General features: G+C 38.5%; 1 pseudogene; it reads right to left on the bottom strand.

Annotated features, from left to right (window-relative positions):
* Window positions 1-19,748, bottom strand: part of LOC123037277 — a 45,392-nt pseudogene extending 25,644 nt beyond the window's left edge.
* Window positions 19,749-21,330: the final 1,582 nt, after the last annotated feature.

Here is a 21,330-nt window from a genome sequence, read left to right as displayed (position 1 = left end):
TTTGGCTGTAAAGCCATTACCACGACCAGAACCCATGGACATCGACAGGACCATGCAATCGAAACATATTAATTATATGAACAAACCCATACGTTTTGAAGTTGGTAAAAGACCACCAATGCCTCTAAACGAAGCCGTAAAAAATCAAGAAATTTTAATATTCAAGCGGCAACAAATAATGCTTACATTTCAATTGACTCATCGGAGGCAACAACAAAATCAACGTCACTGACCGCTACCGAAAGAGCCCGCTCACTGTCACCAGCGATTTTATGCTCAAGCAGCGCTGCCGTTACTCAGTCGTGGAGTTCACAATGCCCGTCACATTTCTCTCTCATCGTTGCACCGCCAGCACTGTACCCTCTCTTACTACAGCAACGTCAACGACAACAACAACTTTAACGTCTGCGGCTACCCAGTGGCCTATCTCAACACCACAAGCAAAACTCAGCTCTACTGACCCTCTTACGAATAATACTCTCGTACAGACGGGGATCGATCGGTATGTACAAATAAAAAGAAAGCTAGTCCACAAAAAAAAGTAAACTCAAATTTGCCAAAAGTACCGAACACTTTAGACAACACACGAACATCCGAAAACCGATTTGCCATACTTGGCGAGACCGAAGAAGACAAGGGCGCCTCAAGTCATGAAAGCTGTAAAGCCACCGCCAATATATATTAGGAAACACAACAGTGTCGATCTGATCAATAAGCTTAAACAAGTAATCGGGCCTAATCACTTCTATATCAACACCCTAAAAAGAGGAAACATATTAGAAGCAAAACTCCAGGTTAACAACGAAGACAACTTCCGTTCTGTAACAAGATATCTCGACAATGAGCTTATAAATTACTACACTTACCAACTAAAAAGTAAGAAAGGCCTACAAGTTGTACTTAAAGGTATAGAATCGACTGTTGCGGTAGCAGAAATAGCTGAAGGCCTCACGGAAAAAGGCTTCGACGTTAAGCACATCGTGAACATAGTAAACAGGGATAAAATTCCTCAACCACTGTTTAAGATTGAGCTGGCCCCAGAGACAAAACCTCTAAAGAAAAATGCAGTGCATCCTATTTACAATCTGCAATATCTCCTTCACCGAAGAATCACCGCAGAGGAACCGCAAAATCGGGTATACAAGAACCTACTGCACCCTGCGACCAGTTTGTGTCGCCTGTGGAGATTTGCATTGCATTGAAGCATGCCTGGGAAACAAAGAAGACCCTACTCTGAGGAAATGCATTAACTGTGGGGGAAATCATACTGCCAACTACCGGGGCTGTCCCGTCTACAAAGAACTCAAGAGCCGCCTAAATCAGAGACGCAGTAATCCATTCGCCGCTCAACACTCTGCTCAACCAAACTTCTTCACCCCATCAACAACCACTCCTGGTGTCTCCTTTGCCAACGCACTCCGCTACCCTGCAATCTCACAAACATCTTCCGCCTAGCCTGCAGCATTGCGTCCACAGCCACCCATACCAAACCTAAATGATTTTCCGCTCTTAAGCCAAAATGGCCAAACAACAACTCAACCTTCTACGCAGCAAAACCAAACTCTTCCCCCACAAACACTTAGCGGTCTAGAATCTACACTAGCTACTCTTGCAAACGTCATGATGACGATTCAAAGTTCCCTTCAAGAACTACTGCGAAACCAGAGCCTTCTAATGGAACTGCTGATCAAACAAAAGTCTGTATAAATGGACTCCTTAAGAATATGCTTCTGGAACGCAAACGGCGTTTCCCGGCACAAAAACGAACTCCTACAGTTCCTAAACAGCCACAATATCGATATCATGCTACTTTCTGAAACCCATCTAACTAATAAAAACTACTTCCATATCATCGGATATATATTCCACGCGACCAACCACCCGGACGGTTAAGCACACGGAGGTACCGGTATACTCATAAAACAACGCATAAAACATCATCCCTTGGAGACATTCGCTACTAACTACCTGCAGGCCACATCCCTACGTATAAACCTAATTGGCCCATATATTGCCCCCCACGCTTCAGTATTGCAGAAAAAGAGTTTATGAATTTCTACAACTCACTAGGACGCTGCTTTATAGCTGCCGGTGATTATAACGCAAAAAATCCCCACTGGGGATCTCGTCTTATCAACCCCAAAGGCCGCCAGTTATACAACGCCATCATCACTCTTGGTAATACGCTTGACTTTGTCTCACCAGCTAGGCCTACATACTGGCCCACAGATCCAATTAAACAACCTGACATTATCGATTTCGCTGTTATTAGAAGAGTCTCGCACAGGCTGATAAAAGTAAAAACCTTAGAAGAGCTTACATCGGACCACTCGCCAGTTCTCCTCTGTCTATCTGAACAGCCGCAGCTTCTGGAACGCCCCCAACATCTAACATCAAACAAAACAAACTGGCTGAAGTACAAAAAATATGTAAGTGCACACATCGAACTTGATCCTGAAATTTCCTCTGAATCTGACATTGATAAGTCGCTTAAACACCTCACGGACGTAATGTCCTCTGCCGCCAAACATTCTACGCCAGAACCCTCATCCACAAACCCGCTAAGAACTGGACGCTCAAATATCCAGATCGAGTCTCTCCTACTTGAAAAACGTAGACTCCGCAGAGACTGGCAGGCTCATCGGTCCCCAGCTACTAAGAAAATACTTAATGAAGCATCTCGAAAATTGTCGAAGGCCCTCTCTACCGAAAAGAACCAGGCCCAACGGGCCTCATTGCGAAACTATCCCCGACGGGTAATAAATTCCCACTATGGAGAGCTCACCCAAACATGCAACCACCAATAGATCCCGATTGGCCAATTCGATCACAATCAGGTGCCTGGGCGCGCAGTGACGAAGAAAGAGCTAACACTTTTGCCCATCACTTGGAAAACGTCTTCAAGCCTCACCCGCCATCCAACCAATTCACTCTACCGAATGTCTCGCTAGCGTCGCCGTCCTCCCCAGTTACCCTTGAAACCAGCACAATACTTAAGGCTTTTAAAGAACATATAAACCCAAAGAAAGCTCCTGGTCACGATTTTATTTCTCCAAAAATGATAATTGAATTACCTGCATGCGCAGTCAGATGCATCGCATTTATATTTAACTCAATATTGAAATGGGGCTACTTTCCTGACCAATGGAAAAAGTCTGTCATTACAATGATCCCGAAGCAAGGAAAAGACAAATCCCAGCCTTCCTCGTACCGTCCCATCAGTCTGCTCCCATGTTTATCAAAGCTATTTTGAAAAACTGCTACTTGTTCATCTAGTAACCGTGAGATGTAAAACCTTTACTTCAACCATCCGTAACATCGAAGCTGGAGTACCCCAAGGAAGTGTGCTTGGTCCAATCTTGTACATCCTTTACACGGCAGACATTCCAACAAGCCGCCAGACCCTCATCTCAACCTGTCGAAATGCCCACCACTGGCGCTAAACAACAAGCCGGTTCCACAAGCAGACGAAGTCACCTATCTCGGCATACACTTAGACAGGAGGCTTACCTGGAGAAAGCATATAGAAGCAAAGAAGACCCATTTAAAACTAAAGGCCAGCAGCCTTCACTGGCTCATGAACTACCGCTCCCCCCTTCCACTCGAATATAAAGTACTACTGTATAACTCGTGCTTAAAGCCGATCTGGACCTACGGTTCCGAGCTCTGGGGAAACGCAAGCAGCAGCAATATAGAAATTATTCAAAGAGTACAATCAAAGACCCTACGAACAATAACTGGAGCCCCCTGGTACATCCGCAACGCAAACATCCAGAGAGACCTGGATATAAATCCCGTAAAAGAAGAAATTGTTTCCAGAAAAATTAAATATGAAGCCAGATTATCAAATCACCCAAACCTGCTAGCCAGACAACTCAACCCGCTAAGCTATCATTCCCGTCTACAGCGAAATGATTTCCCATCCCTCTTCAATAACATAAATTAACGTAACATAGATTAAGATTTGAAAACTTATTGTTAGTCTCTTAAGTAATAGAGAAGATCCAATAAATAAGAATAAAGTATAAATTTTTAAGCAGCCCCTCACACTTCTTCAGAAGTGGAAGATGAAACACCATCCCTTGACGAATATAACGAAACCATAAAATAACAGGACGAATCACAATATGAATATCCTGTATCCCTAACAGAATATTCTGAATCCAAAAACCAATCCGACCAAGAATACCAATATGATTATACCTACCTTCATTTTTTAGACTAACAAACTCCTCATTGCCATATTTTGAATGCAAACTGAGGAGTGGAGAAATTTTAATAATATTAATTGACACCGGTTCAAACAATAATTACATCTTGCCAAAATTCGTTAAAAATCCTATAGAAAATAAATCCCCGTTTGATGCCATCTCGGTTAGCGGAAATATTAAAATTACACATCACAATACAGCCAATTTATTCAACGACCCTAATACAATAATTACATTTTTTATTACCAACCAACATTTGATGCCATTTTGGGAAACGACAGTTTAAAAAATTTAGGAGCAATAATTAACACTAATACCAAATCTATGCACTTAAAAAATGGGAAAACAATCAATATTAAAGAAAAAAATTCAAAGCTGTAAATTTAATTATTCCTCGGACAGATCATCTAACTGTGACACAAAAATCAGATCTTAACCAACTTATTCAGAAATACCCGAATATCACAACAAACGTGAAAGCTGAGATACGCACAAACACTGACACATCAGTCTACTCGAAATTTTATCAATATCCAATGGCACTCAAAGACGAAATTGACCGACAAATAAAAGAACTTTTAGAAACCAATATAATACGAACCTCTAGATCGCCTTACAATTCACCAATGTGGATTGTACCAAAAAAATTAGATGCCTCCAATGTAAAGAAATATAGAATGGTAATAGATTACAGATAATTAAATAGTGTTACTTAGTAGCAGACAGATACCCGATACCAGACATAAATGCAGTTCTTGCACAACTGGGAAATAATAAAATGTTTTCTGTGTTAGATCTCCATCAAATTCCATCAAATTCTTTTGAAAGAAAGCGATATAGAAAAGACAGCCTTGTCCGTGAATAACGGAAAATTTGAGTTCACAAGACTTCCATTTGGACAGAAAAACGCACCATCCATTTTTCAGCGTGCACTAGACGCATTCTTAGGGAACACATAGGGAAAATCTGTTATATTTATATCGATGACATAATTGTCTTCAGTCCAGACGCACAATCTCATTCAAAAAATTTAGATACAATATTTGAAACCTTAAATAATACTAACATAAAATGTCAATTGGATAAATGCGTATTTTTCAAAAATAAAGTTAAATTTTTAGGATTTGTAATTTCAGATAAGGGAATAGAAACTAATCCAACAAAGATAGAGGCCATCGCTATCTACCCCATTCCCAAAAACGTTAAGGAATTAAGATCTTTCCTTGGACTGTCAGGGTATTATAGACGATTTATTATAGGCTACGCTGCATTAGCAAAACCACTCACCACATTACTTAGAGGCGAGGAAGAAGAAATCTATTCACTTCAATAATGAAGCCATTCAGGCCTTTAATAAATTTAAAAGCACCCTAATTTCAGAAGACGTAATATTACAATATCCAAATTTTAACGAGAAATTTGTGTTGACAACTGACGCCTCCGATCACGCAATCGGAGCAGTACTTTCACAAATGGACAGACCTATAGCTTTCATATCTAGAACACTATCTCAAGCCGAAGAAAACTACGAAACGGCAAAGAAAAAAATGTTAGCCATTTCATGGGCAGTAAAAACACTTAGAGGATATCTCTACGGTGGAACCAAGGTTAAAATCTATACTGACCACGAACCACTTACACATGATTGTAATTGGAAGGGAAGGATAGCGATCAAGAGATGGAAATCATATCTTGACGAATATAATAAAGAATTACTTTATAAACCCGGAAAGGAAAACATAGTGGCCGATGCTTTGTCTAGGATCCCCATAAGCAACCAAATTAACTCATTAACAGCAACACAACACAGCGCGCTGAGCTCTGGTCATAACCTTATCCCCAGCATCGAAGTACCAATAAATGCCTTTAAGAATCAGATATTTATTTACAAAGAAAACCCCCCGACTAAAAAGTTACTATTCCGTTCCCCACCTTTCATAGACACGTTATAACTCGACCAGACTTTCAGAATATTGATCTTATTGAAATATTAAAAAAACATTTAAATCCGTCAATCCTAAATGGAATTTTCACATCAGAAGAGATAATGGGAGAAATACAGCGAATTTATCCGGAACATTTCGGATCCATTAAAATCAGATTCACACAAAATAAAGTAGAGTATTTGACAAAAGAAAATAAGCAGGAAGAATTAATATTAGAAACACATAACAGAGCAAATAGAAATGCAGAAGAAAACAAAAACCAACTTGCAGAAAAATGTTATTTCCCCAAAATGAAAGAAAAAACAAGAAAGAAAAGCTAACTTCGGGCGGAGCCGAAGTTGATTTACCCTTGCAGAATATTCTGTAAATTATATTCTCCAAAATTATTCATATGATGCAATCTTAATACTCAAAAAAAATCCCAACTTCCTAACTTTAAAAACACCAAAGTTATGGCATTTCCAATCGTTCAGTTATATGGCAGCTATAGGATATAGTCGGCCGATCCTTATGAAATTTGATAGGTTGGATTGATTGGTTAAAAATAGAACCCATAGAAAATCCCAACTTCCTAACTTAACAAAAACCAAAGTTGTGGCATTTCCGATCAATCAGTTATATGGTGGCTATAGGATATAGTCGGCCGATCCTTATGAAATTTGGTAGTTCGGATTGATAGGCCAAATATAACACCCATAGAAAATCCCAACTTCCTAACTTCACAAACACCAAAGTTATGGCATTTCCGATCAATCAGTTATATGGCAGCTATAGGATATAGTCGGCCGATCTTTATGAAATTTGGTAGGTCGGATTGATTGGCCAAATATAAAACCCATATAAAATTCCAACTTCCAACTTCCAACGGTTAAGCACACGGAGGTACCGGTATACTCATAAAACAACGCATAAAACATCATCCCTTGGAGACATTCGCTACTAACTACCTGCAGGCCACATCCCTACGTATAAACCTAATTGGCCCATATATTGCCCCCCACGCTTCAGTATTGCAGAAAAAGAGTTTATGAATTTCTACAACTCACTAGGACGCTGCTTTATAGCTGCCGGTGATTATAACGCAAAAAATCCCCACTGGGGATCTCGTCTTATCAACCCCAAAGGCCGCCAGTTATACAACGCCATCATCACTCTTGGTAATACGCTTGACTTTGTCTCACCAGCTAGGCCTACATACTGGCCCACAGATCCAATTAAACAACCTGACATTATCGATTTCGCTGTTATTAGAAGAGTCTCGCACAGGCTGATAAAAGTAAAAACCTTAGAAGAGCTTACATCGGACCACTCGCCAGTTCTCCTCTGTCTATCTGAACAGCCGCAGCTTCTGGAACGCCCCCAACATCTAACATCAAACAAAACAAACTGGCTGAAGTACAAAAAATATGTAAGTGCACACATCGAACTTGATCCTGAAATTTCCTCTGAATCTGACATTGATAAGTCGCTTAAACACCTCACGGACGTAATGTCCTCTGCCGCCAAACATTCTACGCCAGAACCCTCATCCACAAACCCGCTAAGAACTGGACGCTCAAATATCCAGATCGAGTCTCTCCTACTTGAAAAACGTAGACTCCGCAGAGACTGGCAGGCTCATCGGTCCCCAGCTACTAAGAAAATACTTAATGAAGCATCTCGAAAATTGTCGAAGGCCCTCTCTACCGAAAAGAACCAGGCCCAACGGGCCTCATTGCGAAACTATCCCCGACGGGTAATAAATTCCCACTATGGAGAGCTCACCCAAACATGCAACCACCAATAGATCCCGATTGGCCAATTCGATCACAAACAGGTGCCTGGGCGCGCAGTGACGAAGAAAGAGCTAACACTTTTGCCCATCACTTGGAAAACGTCTTCAAGCCTCACCCGCCATCCAACCAATTCACTCTACCGAATGTCTCGCTAGCGTCGCCGTCCTCCCCAGTTACCCTTGAAACCAGCACAATACTTAAGGCTTTTAAAGAACATATAAACCCAAAGAAAGCTCCTGGTCACGATTTTATTTCTCCAAAAATGATAATTGAATTACCTGCATGCGCAGTCAGATGCATCGCATTTATATTTAACTCAATATTGAAATGGGGCTACTTTCCTGACCAATGGAAAAAGTCTGTCATTACAATGATCCCGAAGCAAGGAAAAGACAAATCCCAGCCTTTCTCGTACCGTCCCATCAGTCTGCTCCCATGTTTATCAAAGCTATTTTGAAAAACTGCTACTTGTTCATCTAGTAACCGTGAGATGTAAAACCTTTACTTCAACCATCCGTAACATCGAAGCTGGAGTACCCCAAGGAAGTGTGCTTGGTCCAATCTTGTACATCCTTTACACGGCAGACATTCCAACAAGCCGCCAGACCCTCATCTCAACCTGTCGAAATGCCCACCACTGGCGCTAAACAACAAGCCGGTTCCACAAGCAGACGAAGTCACCTATCTCGGCATACACTTAGACAGGAGGCTTACCTGGAGAAAGCATATAGAAGCAAAGAAGACCCATTTAAAACTAAAGGCCAGCAGCCTTCACTGGCTCATGAACTACCGCTCCCCCTTCCACTCGAATATAAAGTACTACTGTATAACTCGTGCTTAAAGCCGATCTGGACCTACGGTTCCGAGCTCTGGGGAAACGCAAGCAGCAGCAATATAGAAATTATTCAAAGAGTACAATCAAAGACCCTACGAACAATAACTGGAGCCCCCTGGTACATCCGCAACGCAAACATCCAGAGAGACCTGGATATAAATCCCGTAAAAGAAGAAATTGTTTCCAGAAAAATTAAATATGAAGCCAGATTATCAAATCACCCAAACCTGCTAGCCAGACAACTCAACCCGCTAAGCTATCATTCCCGTCTACAGCGAAATGATTTCCCATCCCTCTTCAATAACATAAATTAACGTAACATAGATTAAGATTTGAAAACTTATTGTTAGTCTCTTAAGTAATAGAGAAGATCCAATAAATAAGAATAAAGTATAAATTTTTTAAGCAGCCCCTCACACTTCTTCAGAAGTGGAAGATGAAACACCATCCCTTGACGAATATAACGAAACCATAAAATAACAGGACGAATCACAATATGAATATCCTGTATCCCTAACAGAATATTCTGAATCCAAAACCAATCCGACCAAGAATACCAATATGATTATACCTACCTTCATTTTTTAGACTAACAAACTCCTCATTGCCATATTTTGAATGCAAACTGAGGAGTGGAGAAATTTTAATAATATTAATTGACACCGGTTCAAACAATAATTACATCTTGCCAAAATTCGTTAAAAATCCTATAGAAAATAAATCCCCGTTTGATGCCATCTCGGTTAGCGGAAATATTAAAATTACACATCACAATACAGCCAATTTATTCAACGACCCTAATACAATAATTACATTTTTTATTACCAACCAACATTTGATGCCATTTTGGGAAACGACAGTTTAAAAAATTTAGGAGCAATAATTAACACTAATACCAAATCTATGCACTTAAAAAATGGGAAAACAATCAATATTAAAGAAAAAAATTCAAAGCTGTAAATTTAATTATTCCTCGGACAGATCATCTAACTGTGACACAAAAATCAGATCTTAACCAACTTATTCAGAAATACCCGAATATCACAACAAACGTGAAAGCTGAGATACGCACAAACACTGACACATCAGTCTACTCGAAATTTTATCAATATCCAATGGCACTCAAAGACGAAATTGACCGACAAATAAAAGAACTTTTAGAAACCAATATAATACGAACCTCTAGATCGCCTTACAATTCACCAATGTGGATTGTACCAAAAAAATTAGATGCCTCCAATGTAAAGAAATATAGAATGGTAATAGATTACAGATAATTAAATAGTGTTACTTAGTAGCAGACAGATACCCGATACCAGACATAAATGCAGTTCTTGCACAACTGGGAAATAATAAAATGTTTTCTGTGTTAGATCTCCATCAAATTCCATCAAATTCTTTTGAAAGAAAGCGATATAGAAAAGACAGCCTTGTCCGTGAATAACGGAAAATTTGAGTTCACAAGACTTCCATTTGGACAGAAAAACGCACCATCCATTTTTCAGCGTGCACTAGACGCATTCTTAGGGAACACATAGGGAAAATCTGTTATATTTATATCGATGACATAATTGTCTTCAGTCCAGACGCACAATCTCATTCAAAAAATTTAGATACAATATTTGAAACCTTAAATAATACTAACATAAAATGTCAATTGGATAAATGCGTATTTTTCAAAAATAAAGTTAAATTTTTAGGATTTGTAATTTCAGATAAGGGAATAGAAACTAATCCAACAAAGATAGAGGCCATCGCTAACTACCCCATTCCCAAAAACGTTAAGGAATTAAGATCTTTCCTTGGACTGTCAGGGTATTATAGACGATTTATTATAGGCTACGCTGCATTAGCAAAACCACTCACCACATTACTTAGAGGCGAGGAAGAAGAAATCTATTCACTTCAATAATGAAGCCATTCAGGCCTTTAATAAATTTAAAAGCACCCTAATTTCAGAAGACGTAATATTACAATATCCAAATTTTAACGAGAAATTTGTGTTGACAACTGACGCCTCCGATCACGCAATCGGAGCAGTACTTTCACAAATGGACAGACCTATAGCTTTCATATCTAGAACACTATCTCAAGCCGAAGAAAACTACGAAACGGCAAAGAAAAAAATGTTAGCCATTTCATGGGCAGTAAAAACACTTAGAGGATATCTCTACGGTGGAACCAAGGTTAAAATCTATACTGACCACGAACCACTTACACATGATTGTAATTGGAAGGGAAGGATAGCGATCAAGAGATGGAAATCATATCTTGACGAATATAATAAAGAATTACTTTATAAACCCGGAAAGGAAAACATAGTGGCCGATGCTTTGTCTAGGATCCCCATAAGCAACCAAATTAACTCATTAACAGCAACACAACACAGCGCGCTGAGCTCTGGTCATAACCTTATCCCCAGCATCGAAGTACCAATAAATGCCTTTAAGAATCAGATATTTATTTACAAAGAAAACCCCCCCGACTAAAAAGTTACTATTCCGTTCCCCACCTTTCATAGACACGTTATAACTCGACCAGACTTTCAGAATATTGATCTTATTGAAATATTAAAAAAACATTTAAATCCGTCAATCCTAAATGGAATTTTCACATCAGAAGAGATAATGGGAGAAATACAGCGAATTTATCCGGAACATTTCGGATCCATTAAAATCAGATTCACACAAAATAAAGTAGAGTATTTGACAAAAGAAAATAAGCAGGAAGAATTAATATTAGAAACACATAACAGAGCAAATAGAAATGCAGAAGAAAACAAAAACCAACTTGCAGAAAAATGTTATTTCCCCAAAATGAAAGAAAAAACAAGAAAGAAAAGCTAACTTCGGGCGGAGCCGAAGTTGATTTACCCTTGCAGAATATTCTGTAAATTATATTCTCCAAAATTATTCATATGATGCAATCTTAATACTCAAAAAAAATCCCAACTTCCTAACTTTAAAAACACCAAAGTTATGGCATTTCCAATCGTTCAGTTATATGGCAGCTATAGGATATAGTCGGCCGATCCTTATGAAATTTGATAGGTTGGATTGATTGGTTAAAAATAGAACCCATAGAAAATCCCAACTTCCTAACTTAACAAAAACCAAAGTTGTGGCATTTCCGATCAATCAGTTATATGGTGGCTATAGGATATAGTCGGCCGATCCTTATGAAATTTGGTAGGTCGGATTGATTGGCCAAATATAAAACCCATATAAAATTCCAACTTCCTAACTTAACAAACAGCAGAGTTATGGCATTTCCGATCAATCAGTTATATGGCAGCTATAGGATATAGTCGGCCGATCCCGGCCGTTCCGACTTATATACTGCGTGCAAAGGAAAGAAGGGTGTGTGCAAAGTTTCAATTCGATATCTTTAAAACTGAGAGACTAGTTCGCGTAGAAACAGACAGACGGACAGACAGACGGACAGACAGACGGACAGACAGACGGACAGACGGACAGACGGACATGGCTATATCAACTCAGGAGGTGATCCTGATCAAGAATATATATACTTTATAGGGTCGGAGATGTCTCCTTCACTGCGTTGCACACTTTTGACCAAAATTATAATACCCTCTGCAAGGGTATAATAACAATATAGTCAAACAATGCAGGGTATGTAAAGAAGGCAAATATGATAGACATCCCACCAATCCAGAAATTAAAGAAACCCCAATTCCTGAATACCCTAGACACATAATCAACATTGACGTCTTTTCAGCAGAAAAGAAATTGGTATTGACCGCAATAGATAAATTTTCCAAACTAGCACAGGCAAAAATTATAAAATCCAAATCCACCGAAGACATTAAAAAACAGTTACACGAAATAATATTCTAATATGGAGTACCCAAGTTTGTAGTAATGGATAATGAAAAGGCTTTTAATTCAGCATCTATTACCCTTATGATGAGAGATCAGTTAAATATAACCATTTTTAAAGCTCCTCCCTACAAAAGCTCAGTTAACGGACAGATTGAACGATTTCATTCGACCCTTTCGGAAATAATGAGATGCCTTAAAACCAAACAAATATACAACACCTTTGAAGAATTATTAGACAGAGCCATTTACGAATAAAATTACACAATACATTCAGTAACGACAATTTTTTTGGGAGAAATATTAATACCGACCCAGAACAATATGAAACAAGAAAGGAAAGCTAACTTCGGGCGGAGCCGAAGTTGATATACCCTTGCAGAATATTCTATAAATTATATTCTCCAAAATTATTCATATGATGCATTCTTAATACTCATAAAAAGTCCCAACTTCCTAACTTTAAAAACACCAAAGTTATGTCATTTCCAATCGTTCAGTTATATGGCAGCTATAAGATATAGTCGGCCGATCCTTATGAAATTTGGTAGGTCGGATTGATTGGCCAAAAATAAAACCCATAGAAAATCCCAACTTCCTAACTTGAAAAACACCAAAGTTATGGCATTTCCGATCGTTCAGTTATATGGCAGCTATATGATATAGTGGCCCGATCCGGCTCGTTCCGACTTATATACTACCTGCAATAGAAAGACAACTTTTGGGAAAGTTTCAAGCAGATAGCTTTAAAACTGAGGGACTAGTTTGCGTAGAAACGGACGGACAGACGGACAGACGGACGGACAGACGGACATGGCTAGATCGACTCTCCTGGTGATGCTGATCAAGAATATATATACTTTATAGGGTCGGAAATGTCTCCTTCACTGCGTTGCAAACTTTTGACTGAAATTATAATACCCTCTGCAAGGGTATAAAAAGCAGGCAGGATAACATAGAAAAACTTAAACAAAAGTAATTAATAGATTTAGAAAACCACAACAATGAAAGGAAACCCATAAAATCATATCTACCAGGACAAGAAATATTTGTAAAACAAAACACCAGACTAGGCTGTAAATTATCCCCACGTTTTAAAAAAGAAATTGTCAAAGAAAACAGGAATACAACTATTTTAACAGAAGCAGGAAGGGTAGTTCATAAAATTAATATCAAAAGTAACTAAGTCCGAAAACTACTTAGGAAATTTTTGTCCACGTCAGTCCGAAACTAAAAAACTTAAAAATAAAAAAAAATATATATAATAATAAATAAGATTACCTATAACGTTTACAGCTGTTGTCCGCTTGGGGTTATCAGTCCGTTCGTGAGTGATCGGCCCATAACCCTAAAATACCGTTGTTTAATGAGACATTTTTGTAATTACAGGATGTTGATTTTATTAACGCTGATACCAATGGCAATCGCGACCACCGACATAACAAATTATACCGATGCACATACCATAACAATTCATAAGGGTATAGGAAAATGACAGATATCAACAATAAAATTAATTCACGTCATAAATTTAAAACAGATTGAAACTGAACTATTACAAATAAGAGAACACTCAACAAACAGATTAAAAAATAGTTTACATTATCACACTCTGACACACGAAATAATTCAATCACTTTCTGCTCTAAGCACACTTACCTTAACAACAAAAAGCCGTCAAGCTAGGTCAATAAATATGATTGGCTCAGCTTAGAAATATATCGCAGGTAACCCAGATCACGAAGATTTAGTTATGATAGAAAGTAACCTCAATAATTTAATTAAAAACAAGAAAGGAAAGCTAGCTTCGGGCGGAGCCGAAGTTGATATACCCTTGCAGAATACTCTGTAAATTATATTCTCCAAAATTATTCATGATGCATTCTGAATACTCATAAAAAATCCCAACTTCCTAACTTTAAAAACACCAAAGTTATGGCATTTCCAATCGTTCAGTTATATGGCAGCTATAGGATATAGTCGGCCGATCCTTACGAAATTTGGTCGGTAAGATTGATTGGCCAAATATAAAACCCATAGAAAATACCAACTTCCTAACTTAACAAACACCAAAGTTATGGCATTTCCGATCAATCAGTTATATGGCGGCCATAGGATATAGTCGGCCGATCCTTATGAAATTTGGTCGGTCAGATTGATTGGCCAAATATAAAACCCATAGAAAATCCCAACTTCCTAACTTTACAAACACTAAAGTTATGGCATTTCCGATCAATCAGTTATATGGCAGCTATAGGATATAGTCGGCCGATCCCGGCCGTTCCGACATATATACTGCGTGCAAAGGAAATAAGGGTGTGTGCAAAGTTTCAGTTCGATATCTTTAAAACTGAGAGACTAGTTTGCGTAGAAACAGACAGACGGACAGACAGACGGACAGACGGACATGGCTATATCAATTCAGAAGGTGATCCTGATCAAGAATATATATACTTTATAGGGTCGGAGATGTCTCCTTCACTGCGTTGCACACTTTTGACCAAAATTATAATACCCTCTGCAAGGGTATAATAACAACGACCAAATTATTATGAATAATCAGCTTCAAGACAGAATAAATAATTTAACAACCACTTCCAATATGCTAGCAAATTCAATTCAAAACAAGAAAGGAAAGCTAACTTCGGGCGGAGCCGAAGTTGAAATACCCTTGCAGAATATTCTGCAAATTATATTCTCCAAAATTATTCATATGATGCATTCTTAATACTCATAAAAAATCCCAACTTCCTAACTTTTAAAACACCAAAGTTATGGCATTTCCAATCGTTCAGTTATATGACAGCTATAGAATATAGTCGGCCGATCCTTATGAAATTTGATATGTCGGATTGATTGGGCAAAAATAAAACCCATAGGAAGTCCCAACTTCCTAACTTAACAAACACCAAAGTTATGGCATTCCCGATCAATCAGTTATATGGCAGCTATAAGATATAGTCGGCCGATCCCGGCCGTTCCGACTTATATACTGCGTGCAAAGGAAAGAAGGGTGTGTGCAAAGTTTGAATTCGATATCTTTAAAACTGAGAGACTAGTTCGCGTAGAAACAGACAGACGGACAGACAGACGGACAGACGGGCATGGCTATATCAACTCAGGAGGTGATCCTGATCAAGAATATATATACTTTATAGGGTCGGAGATGTCTCCTTCACTGCGTTGCACACTTTTGACCAAAATTATAATACCCTCTGCAAGGGTATAAAAATAAATTTTTTTTAATAATGACATTGCGTCGAGCTGGCAAACGCAAGTTAGACTTATGAAAGAAGAAATAGGAAACATTAAATTCACAATACAATGGGCTAAAATTAACGTAATTAATACTCTTTTATTAAACGAACCTGAACTTAACGAAATAAATAAAATATCTCAGAAAAATAACATTACCTCGTTTTCAATTGAGAAAACACTGGAATTTGTTGATGTGTCTGTCTTACATAATAAAACAACCATAATTTACTTAATAAAAATACCTGAACTCGAACCAACTAATTATGAAAATTTTCTTTTAAAGCCTGTCATCAGAAACCAATTAATAATACATTTAGAAACTAATGAACTTTTTGTATCATGATTGTAAAACTTCAAACTATGTCAAAATTTCTAAAAAGGAAAAATTGTTAATTAAAGTAATTCAAAATGTATTTCAAAACTAGCTCAGGGAAAGGAATCGCTGTGTGATTATAGTAACTCGGACCACATTGAACCAATAGAGGAAATATACGTTGGCATACTACTCTTAAATGACTTTAACGGCAGCCTAAATTCAAACAATATTTCACATCAACTCAGAGGAACATTCATGGTTACATTTTTAAACGAAACTATAAATATAAATGGAAAAAAATTTTACAAACAAAGAAAAAGTAATAATGAAACCCGAAATCCCACGAATTCATTGGAAGCTCTACATATCAAAAAAAAAAAGCACTTACAAACCTTACAGAATGATTCTACAATAAACCGAATAGCCACAGTTACATTAATTTGCGCCATTGTTCTTGCTTTGATCGTATTAAAAAACTGTATTCACAGAAAAGAAAAAGTAAACCTACATATCCAAGAACCGCCTCCACAACAAAACTAATATTATATCAATTCCTAAAAAAATAATACCAGAATTTAATAATATTCCGCATTTCTAACACCTCTTGAGGACAAGCAGGTTTTTAAGGAGGGAGAGTTAATCACAGAAATATTTCTACATTTTTTCCGAGAAATATTGCAACATTGTCGATGGCAACATTTCAATACAACGGTCAAGAGCCCGAAAGTTCAATAACATAAACACACCAAGAACCCCCAAGTTCAATAACATAAACACACGCATCCGGTTAACAGCCACAGCGCAATACCAAAATGCCGATTCTCCAAACCTTGCAGTTTCAGCCGGTCCATCAGAACTAGGCCACCACCGCGGTCTCTTCCGCGACGTCGACGTCGCTGCCCCAACCCACAGCTTAGATCAGGGTATTTTTAAATGAATAAAATCGGTCTCAAATTGAACTCCGAATAAATCAAACGTTCAAAACTTATTTGTTGGGTTTTTATTATCCTGGAAATTAACTTGCATGCTCAGCGGAGTATGGCGTGGAAAGCATTATCCGCCGCGCAGCTTGGTCGGTGGTTACCCGTTTGTAGTTTTTAGTTTTTCTTTTTCACCGTATTTGAATAGTTTTCTAATAATAGTTTTAATACGCTGAAATGGGTGGGAAGCTTCTTTTGTAAGCAGGAAGTGCGTCCAAGTTAAGGTTGCAAACATCTCACATATACCTATAAGACATGTTATAATCTACCCTCAAGGAATCAACGACACCTTCATTGGGCCCAATGAACGCTTTGATGGATTTTCCCTAAAAAGTACCGCTTGTGAGTAAACCCTTAATGAATCTCTTATGAATATGTTCGTGACTTAATTATTGTCCATGCGAGTCCCGCGAAAGCTAGTCTTGAATAATAATTTAATTAGTTAAGTTTGATTACCTACAGTTTGAGTTTGAAATGATTTGAATATACATATGAATCTTAAAGTATAGCCAATAAGAAAACAGCACCAGTCTGTGCTTAGATCGTCCAAAACAACCTCTGAAGGATATGTTAGAGCGTACCGCGCTTAAAGTCGAAAAAAAAATAAATGAAAACTATGAAGTCTCTGTATAACGCAACGAAATGATCGTTTAATTTCTTTTCTGAATGGATCGACGACGGAACAACATAATGAGGTATATAAAGGGGTATTAAACAATAATCTGATCTCAGATAAGCGGTAATCTATAAAATGTAATTTGAAGATCTGTTCCTCTTAGCGTAACTTAGCAGTGGGTATAGCCGATTACAGCAATTTTAGGTACATTTTATTAGTTTCCGACAGTGCACTTATTTTCTTGTTTTATGTTAGGTATAGCTGAACCCACGTCAGTCCTACGAGCAAAGAGCAGAGCATCGCTAGAAGTGCACGACCCTGCGACCAGCATACCGGGGAGCGACTTGAGAACCATTAGGATTCGAGTGGAACTCTACAAAGTTCCACAGGAACTGTTCCACTGTTCGAAAACTATTTAAGTAGCCGCGCCGTAAATAGGATGAAAACAAAAGAAATGCAAGATCTAACAGAAGTCAAATTTCAGGGTCACTGCCAGACTTACGGATGATCGGGGAAAGGAAATCGGAATTCAAGGGCAGAGTTTCTCTCCGCAAAGTCGTTTGAAGTGTTATTCTACTTCATGATTATTTTGATTGTCTTTGAATTTCGGCCGCTAGACCTAAATTTCTTTATTGATTATTTTTATTAAATCCTAATGCTAGGGAGTTTTTTTGCTTTTAGGCAAATAAAATCCCAATTAGAAGCAACAAATTATTTAAGATTAACAACGATTTTGCCTTATAATATCGGGTTATCCAAAACCATACTCTGTTGGTGCTGCCAAATTCGCAAAACTGGACAATTCGATTTGGCGACAGGCTTGACAATATAAGTTACGGCGGTCTAGGGACACAAAGGTTAATGGTCTGGAATTGATGATGGTTTCAGCTTCCATGAGAGCCGTTCGGAGTGTTTCATCATTGAAATAAATTGCTGGGTAGATTGATTTTACTACAGTCCATACTGATCGGACTAGTCGGTCCCACGCTCCTCCCATGGGGGGTGCAGCTGGTGAATTAAAACGCCTCTTTATAGCTGCATATTGTACTGTAATATATAGTCTATTTTCCTGAGCTCTTCCTGTACTACGTTCTCTGTGGCTTTGAAGTTGAGCGCCATAAAGTTTTTGAGACACATTATGCAAGAGCTTACGTCGAGTTTATATGGTACTTATATGTCTAAAGCTCTAAGGGTAAGGCATGTAAATATAACTCCCCATCGCTTTTTCTTGTGACTACGAACATTTACCAATATCTGGCCAAAATAGTCTACCCCATCATAGGTGAAGGGTATTTCAAAGCATGCGCGTCTGGTGGCTGGTATCAGTGCCATTTGGGGCACTTGTGGCGACGAGTTGGAGTTTTTGCATTTTTGACATGCCTTTCGAACATTTTTGTACAAAACTCGCAGACGTGCTATGTAGTTGATGGTCGTCTCGTGGAGCATATGGTGAGATTTCTCGTGGTAATCCTTCGTGACCAAAAAGGCTATCCTACACTTCTTGGGCAATATCATGGCGTCTTCTTGTGGATTCAAGCGATCTGCTCTGGTTTTTACACGTATGATCTCTTTTGCATCTAGGTAGACACTTAGGCCAATTAATGGGCTGGATTTATCTATGGTGAAATTGGACTTCAGGGCGCTGATCTAATTCGAATATACTTTTGCCTGAGACTGTTTAAATATCCACGAATTTTCAGCGTTTTTGATTTTAGAGTTGTGTAGCCCTTTTCCGCTGCATTTTGCGCGCAGCCTTTGGATGTAGAGGAAAAAGGTCGTTACAGCTCTGTACAGCCGTTTCCAATCTGAGAAATATTCCACTGCAAAATTAAACTGATCAAGTTCTCTTAAAAGAAGCCATGTTTACGAAGTTCAGATTGATCAGTACAGATGTTGAAATCGACTCATTGGCATGGCCATTTGGCTTCCGGCTGTCCCAAAAATTGTGGGCCATTGATCCATCTAGATGCATCAGGAGTCTTGAAGAACTTCGTAGCTAAGTCGGCGACGTTCTCCTTGTTGGAACCCAGCGCCACTGGTTGCGGTTGGTGTTGTCTACGATATCGGCAACGATGCATGACGCATCCGGGGGTCCATAGTTAGCCATTGAAGAACGGTTTTAGAATCTAACCAGTATGTTGTTGTATCAATTTTCAGTCCTCGAGTGTTCATTATCCTTTTTGCTAATCCTACTCCCATTACTGCTGCCAAGAGTTCCACGCGTGGAATGGAGAGGGGCTTTAAAGGAGCGACTTTAAATTTGGCTGCTACTAATACAGTTTCGTTGTCGTCTCCTCGCTTTATACGGTGGTAGGAATGCATGCAAGTCAATCCGATCCGCATTCGGCAACAATTTGCAATAGAATCGAGGAAACTCCAGTACTCCTGCGTGTAGTAGTACGGTATTCCATTGGGTCCAAAGGGCGAGTAGTGTATTCGGCAGTTCTTCGTCCCAAGTTATTCCATTACGCCACACCTTTTGCAGTAGCATTTTAAGACCAATGGAGTAGCAAGATAAAAGGCTAAGGGGATTCGACCGCGTTGAATGTGTACAAAAAAACTTACTGGCTTGGACGTTGATATCTTCAAAAGATTTAGCACAGTGTTTGTGCCATTATCCAGGCATGTGATTATTATTTTTGATGCATTATGCTTCCTTCTTTTCATTGAGAACTTAGACATCGCGCTCACATAATCAAAAAGGTGTCTTTAAAAAGGTCTTTTAATTGGGATGATGTCGGAAACAGCGCGATATAATATTTTTCGTAGTCTTCGGGAACATCGTACAAGAAGTGAGTCCAGGGTCAAAACAATGGAAGACCTATTTAAAGGCTTCATAGTTTCCTTAGACCGATCAGGAACGTCAAAGTGTAAACTTACTTTTAAGTTTGCCATCCAAAATATAAAATTGGATGATGAAGTTAAGGAACCTAATACAAGGTATATGATTGCGAAGTACCCAAAATATTATCATAACTATTTTCTACAAAATCTAATAATGTATGTATTGGAATAACATAAAAATTATCAAAATTTTTTCAAGGGTGTTTCTATGTTTATATTTTCCAGGCTCGGACACCACAGTGTTCCATTTGCTCCACGGGCTTTTGCTCTTCTCGAGGACTCCGAGCATTATAGGGTCTATTCCCGACGACCTTGGCTCTCTCGATCAATTCTAACCTGTACATTTAATAGATTACCCCTTATCTGACAACAAATTATTGTTTAATAATCCTCAGACATTATGTTGTTCCGGCGACGATCCATTCGGAAAATAAATTACAAGATTTTTTCATAGTTTTCTTTTATTTTTAATAGTTTAAGCGCGGTACGCTCTAACATACCCTTTAGAGGTTGTTTTAGACAAACTAAGGACAGACTGGTCTTTTTTACTTATTGCCAATACTTCAAGATTATTCTTAAATGTATATTCAAATCATTTCCAACTCAACCTCTACGTAACCAAAGTTAACTAATTAAATTATTATTATTATTAATTATAAACTATAAGAATTTACGCAAGGGGTTTTAGCTATCGCGGGACTCGCATCGAC

This window comes from Drosophila rhopaloa, unplaced genomic scaffold (genome assembly GCF_018152115.1).
Source record: "Drosophila rhopaloa isolate 14029-0021.01 unplaced genomic scaffold, ASM1815211v1 contig_155, whole genome shotgun sequence".
NCBI classification, from domain to species: domain Eukaryota; kingdom Metazoa; phylum Arthropoda; class Insecta; order Diptera; family Drosophilidae; genus Drosophila; species Drosophila rhopaloa.
The sequence above is the reverse complement of the archived record's forward strand: the minus strand, read 5'-3'. Positions and strand labels throughout refer to the sequence as shown.